Source organism: Scyliorhinus canicula, chromosome 13 (assembly GCF_902713615.1).
Source record: "Scyliorhinus canicula chromosome 13, sScyCan1.1, whole genome shotgun sequence".
NCBI lineage: Eukaryota > Metazoa > Chordata > Chondrichthyes > Carcharhiniformes > Scyliorhinidae > Scyliorhinus > Scyliorhinus canicula.
Window position 1 is genome coordinate 133,960,432 of NC_052158.1, and position 6,000 is coordinate 133,966,431.

The window sequence follows — 6,000 nt, forward strand, 5'->3', positions numbered from 1 at the left end:
TTTTCATGTACGGAATGATCTATTTGAGCTGCACGCACAATAATCATTTTCACAGTACTTTGGTACATGTGACAATAAACCAATCCAATCCAGGAGCACTTAGAACTGCATGGTAAAAGGGGCAGCACGGTGGCGCAGTGGGTGAGCCCTGCTGCCTCACGGCGCCAAGATCCCAGGTTCAATCCCGGCTCTGGGTCACTGTCCGTGTGGAGTTGACACATTCTCCCCGTGTTTGCGTGGGTTTCCCCCCCACAACCCAAAGATGAGCAGGCTAGGTAGATTGGCCACACTAAATTGCCCCTTAATTGTAAAAAAATAATTGGGTACTCCATATTTTAAAAAAAGAAGTGCATGGTAAAATAAGGCTGAGTCAGCACGGATTCATCAAGAGAAGGTCATGCCTGACAAATCTGTTAGAATGCGTGTGGAGGCAACAAGGAAGCTAGACCAAGGAGAACCAGTGGGCATGATGAATTTCCAGGTCTTTAATAAAGTGCCTTACAGAAGGCTACTAAATAAGACAAGAGCCCATGGTGCTAGGGGCATGGTACTGGCATAGATAGAGGATTAGCTGAGTGGCAGAAGGTAGAGAGTGGGGATCAAGGGTTCCTTTTCAGATGGCAGCCAGTGACTAGTGGTGTTCCACAGGAGCACCACTAAATACAAGAGCAGGGATGTACTGTTGAGGATGTATAAGTCTCTGGTCAGACTCCATTTCGAATACTGTGAGCAGCTTTTAGCCCCGTATGTAAGAAAGGATGAGCTAGCCTTGGAGAAGGTCCAGAGGAAGTTCACAAGAATGATCCCTGGAATAACAGTCTAGTTATATGAGGAGCGGTTGAGGACTGAGAGTCTATACTTGATGGAGTTTAGAAGGATGGGGGCGGGTTTAATTGAAATTTACAGAATTCTGATCGCCCTAGATAGCATGGGTGTGGAGAGGTTGTTCCCATAAGTAAGAGAAATGAGAACCCGAGGACACAACCTCAGTCTGAAGGGACGACCCTTTAAAACAGGGATGAGGAGGAATTTCTTCAGCCAGAGAGGGCTGTGGAGACCAAGTCACTGAGTGTCTTTAAGCCAGAGATGGATAGCTTCTTGATTAATAAGGGGATCAAGGATTATGGGGAGAAGGCAAGAGAATATGGATGAGAAACATTGCCCATGATTGAATGGCAGAGCAGACTCAATGTGCCGAATGGCCTAATTCTGCTCCTATGCCTTAGAGATGGCACAGTGGTTAGCACTGCTGCCTAACAGCTCCAGCGACCCGAGTTCAATTCAGGCCTCGGGTCACTATCTGTGTGGAGTTTGCACTTCCTCCTTGTGCCTGCGTGGGTTTCCTCCGGGTGCTCCCGTTTCCTCCTACCATCCAAAGATGTGCAGGTTAGGTGGATTGGCCATGCTGAATTGCGCTTTAGTGTCCAAAAATGTTAGGTGGAGTTACTGAGTTTCGGGGATAGGGTGGAGGCATGGTCTTAAAGAGGGTGCTCTTTCCAAGGGCTGGTGCAGACTCAATGGGCCAAGTGGCCTCCTTGTGCACTGTAAATTCTATGGTTCTGTGGCATGGTAGAAAGCTCAATTTAGGGTCAAATATGACACTAAGTTTGTGAACAGTTTGGTATAGCTGCAAGCAATTGCCAGGGAGAGGGCTGGAGTTGATAGTTAGATAATGGAGTTTGCATTGCCAACTGAAGTCAATTGCTTTGGATCTTTCCAATATTTAGTTGGAGGAAATTTTGATATTTGCAGTCATAGATATTGGGCAAACAGTCTGACATGTTACATGATGTGGCGATGCCGGCGTTGGACTGGGATGGGCAGTAAGAAGTCTTACAACACCAGGTTAAAGTCCAACAGGTTTGTTTCAAATCACTAGCTTTCAGAGCGCAGCTCCTTCCCCTGAGGAAAGCTAGTGATTCGAAACAAACCTGTTGGACTTTAACCTGGTGTTGTAAGACTTCTTACTGTGACATGTTACAGACAGTGGAGGAGCTGAGAGAAGTGGTGATGAGTCAGAGCTGGATGTTTGCTCCCAGTGTACATGTCAAAACTGACACTGCATTTTCTGATGATAGTGCTGCGGGGCAGATGAGAAATAGGATGGGACCAAGAATAGATCCTTGGGAGACATCAGGGACAATGGTGCTGGAGTGGAAAGAGGAGCCTGTGCAAATGAATCTCTGGCTATGATTAGGTTGTGAACAATGGAACAAGGAAAGTGCAGTCCCACCCAGCTGGATGCCATCGGCAGCATGTTGAAGAAAAATGGGCAACCATATCAAAGGTTGCAGATTGAGAAGGATTCAGAGGGATAGTTTACCTTTGTCACAGTCAAGGAGGAAATAATATGCCAATTTGATGAGAGTAATTTTGGTACTATGAAGGGATTCAAAAATGGAGTTCTGGGAAAGAAGAGCGTGATTTGGGAGACAGCAACGTATTCGAGGACTTTGGGGTGGAAAGGGAAATTGGAGGTGGGGCAGTAATTTTCAAGAGTCAATTATTTGAGGAGATGGGTGGTGACAGCAGAGATAAAAACAGATTTAAGCTTGATAATCGATAAAAAAGGTGCTCTCTCAGGGATTCAACAAATTGCATAACATATAATACAGTAAATTATTGAATAAAATACATCTGGATTATTATTGTGCCAACTCAGCCCAGACGATTAACATGAAAATGGATGAAAATAGATGTAGAACAGATGTCATAAAATGTATTTTCTCAAAGTGACAAATGTTTGGAATAATCCACCACCAATATAATAAAGTCAACCATATTAGAATTATTGAAAATGTAATTAGAAGCTGTAATGGGTCAATTCTCATACTCCAGGGATGAGAAATGAATTTCAAATAACCTTTCTTTATCTACTACACCAGAATGTTTATTCATGTGCTGAATTATCAGGAGAGATTTTACGCAGTGTTTGTTAATCAATTTTGTGAGCTGAATTTCTTTGAACTTTACAACTTTTCTATATATTATCCCGAAAAACGGTGCCTTGAATTTAAGCACCATAGTAAAGTAGAACCAGAGGGCACAATCTCAGACTAAAGGGATAATCCTTCAAAACAGATGAAAAGGAATTTCTTCCGCCAGAGGGTATTGAATCTGTGGAACTCTTTGCCGCTGAAGACTTTGGAGGCCAAATCACTGAGTGTGTTTAAGACAGAGATAGATAGGTTTTTGATCAATAAGGGGATCCGGGGTTATAGGGAGAAGGCAGGAGAATGGGGATGAGAAAAATATCAGCCATGATTGACTGACGGAGCAGACTGGATGGGCCAAGTGGCCTAATTCTGCTCCTATGTCTTATGGTCTTAAGTGCTTACAATTTATATATATTGATATGGCCTTATCTTGCATGGTAGTGTACATCAGAACCTTTGTGCACTTGGGATCTCCTCATTTTGTGCAGAAAATATCTGATCACTGTCTTCAACCAACTTCCATTCAGACATAAATGATTTTTTAACAGAAGCCACTGGACAGTAATAACGTCCAGGGACTGATGCTAATTTTATTTCAATTCCATGTTCAGAAATACCAAAGGGATCTATATCACCTATGTTACTAGGATCTGCTAATGTAGTGCAGACCAAGCATCAAAGCCAGGGTCTTCCTGAATTATACAAAGCCAGACGGTATGCTTAACCACTTCAGATATCAAATGCTTTTTGCATTGTTTTATCATGATTGCACAAAGTCTTTTTCACTTGGTTATGTTTCTGAATTTGAGTGCCTCAACTATCAGCAGCACATCGATGAAAAATTGCTGAAATATAATCATGCCCATTGCTTTCTCTTGCCTTTGTTCTTTGTAAATTCAATTGTACGACTTATGGATGAGGATCGATGATGAGAATGTTTTGTACATAAACATCAGTTTGTGTATTACTCAAGGCAAAAAGAACATACTATGTTATCTGAGAGAAAATGGACAGTTTTGTCAATATTTCGAAGCTTGTTCAATGCATTAAAAAAAGCATCATAGTAAATCCAAAGCCCAATCTTATTAAAAACTCGAAAAGCTACATTTTTATTCTGTTTATGTGCTCATGAAGATTGGTAATGATCAAGTGATTTTCTCACTTCACACCGAGTCATGGAATCTTTTCCCAGCTATTTGGTAAGCACACCACTTGTCAATGACCTATGTTATGAGGGTACATGCATGCTTGTAATATTATATGGTGATATGTATAATTAAAAATGGCTGAGCGTAAGGAAGTATCTGAACACATATTACAGATTTATCATTCTTTGCCTGGGCCATATAGGCTTACAATACAATTGGAGACCAATTGGCCCATCCTATATATGCTGGTTCTACGCTAGAGCCATTTAAAACACATCCTGCTATCCTGCTGTCTCTCTCCTTAGTCCTGTATTTTTTTCTGCCTAAAAGATTGATCCAATTTCCCATAAAAGATTTAATGGTCTCTGCCTCAACCATTTCCTCTTTCCTCACCCTTTTGGTGGCAATTTTAAATTCATGGCTCTTCATCACTCTTTCTTCAGCCTAATGAAATATTCTTTAAAACTTTTGACAGTTTTAGTGAAGTTAATTTCAGTAGCTCAAGTCTCTCCTCAGATCCTCTGAAACATACCAGGAGTTAGTGGTAGCCAAGCCAGGCAGACGGGAAACCCATACAACAACTTTACACCAGCTTTTTCTTAAAGTAGAAAATCCTATTTAACACTTCCAAAATGTAGACAGTGTATTGAAACAATTAAAAATATGTTGCTGATTGTATGTGGAGCTAAATGATAGGGGGGAGGTCACGACCGCCACACTGTGGGAGAAGGGGGTGGGGGGGTGGGGGGGTGCAGCGGTTTGTGGACAGGCTGGAGTTTCCCAGGGTAGATGAGGAGTTGGTGCAGGGATTGGGGGCCCAATCAGGCTGAGGGAGGTTGCGGAGCGTATGGGAGCGATGGAGGTAGGGAAGGCCTAGGGTCCAGATGGGTTTCCGGTGGAGTTTTACAAAACGTTTGGGGGGAACCTGTGGCCACTGTTAGTGAGCGGTAACAATGAGGTTAGGGAGAGGATGAAATCCCTCCCCCACCTTACACTGTTGTGGGCTTAAACTCCCTGATATTGAAAAAGGACAAGGATCCAGAGCAGTGTGGGTCATACTGCCCGATAACATTATTGAACGTAGATGGCAAGTTGTTGGCGATTGTGCTGGCGTCTTAAATCGAGAACTGCGTCCCAGGGGTGATAGGTGAGTTCAAACGAGAAGGGAGAAGGGAGGCAGTTGTCGGCCAATGTGAGGAGGCTGCTCAATGGAATTATGGTGTCTTCGGAGGGTCAGGAGGTAGAGGTGGTGGTAGCGATGGACGCGGAGAAGGTGTTTGACCAGGTAGCATGGGAATATCTGTGGGAGGTGCTGGGGCGATTTGGGTTCGGGCAGTGGTTTGTGGACTGGGTCCGGCTGCTGTACAAGGCACTGTTCGCAAGTGTGCAGATGAACCGAGTGAGTTTGGGATATTTTGGGCTGCATCAGGGGACGAGTCAGGGGACCCCACTCTCCCCTTTGCTCTTTGTTTTGGCAATAGAGCCCTGCTGGCAATGGCGCTTAGACTGTCAAGGAATTGAAGAGGGATTGTGCAGGGGGGGGTGGGGGGGGTGGGGGGGGGGGGGGGGGGGGGGGGGTGCCCGCCCATCATAGGGTCTCGCTGTACACGGACGACCTGCTGTTATACATTTCGGACCAATTGGGCGGGATTGGGGCATTATGGATGTATTGGAGGATTATGGCCAGTTCTCTGGGAAAGAGTTGAGGTGTCCCCAATTGAGGCTAGAGGGCAGGAGAGGAGATTAGTGGAGATGCTGTTTAAGATAGTGGGGACAAGGTTTAGATACCTGGGCATTAAGGTGACGTTGGAGTTGGGCGCAGTTGCACAAGTTGAACTTGACGTGGTTGGTGGAGCAGATGAAGGGGGACTTTAAAAGGTGGGATGTGCTGCCGCTGTCACTGGCGGGATGGGTAC

General features: G+C 44.4%; 1 protein-coding gene across 1 annotated transcript in view; it reads left to right on the forward strand.

Annotated features, from left to right (window-relative positions):
- LOC119976078 (EEF1A lysine methyltransferase 3-like) overlaps positions 1-4,801 on the forward strand; it is a 47,011-nt gene extending 42,210 nt beyond the window's left edge. The window contains exon 5 of the mRNA XM_038816226.1: positions 3,548-4,801. The gene's annotated coding sequence lies outside the window, so the exon portion shown is untranslated. The remainder of the gene's footprint in view (positions 1-3,547) is intronic.
- Positions 4,802-6,000: the final 1,199 nt, after the last annotated feature.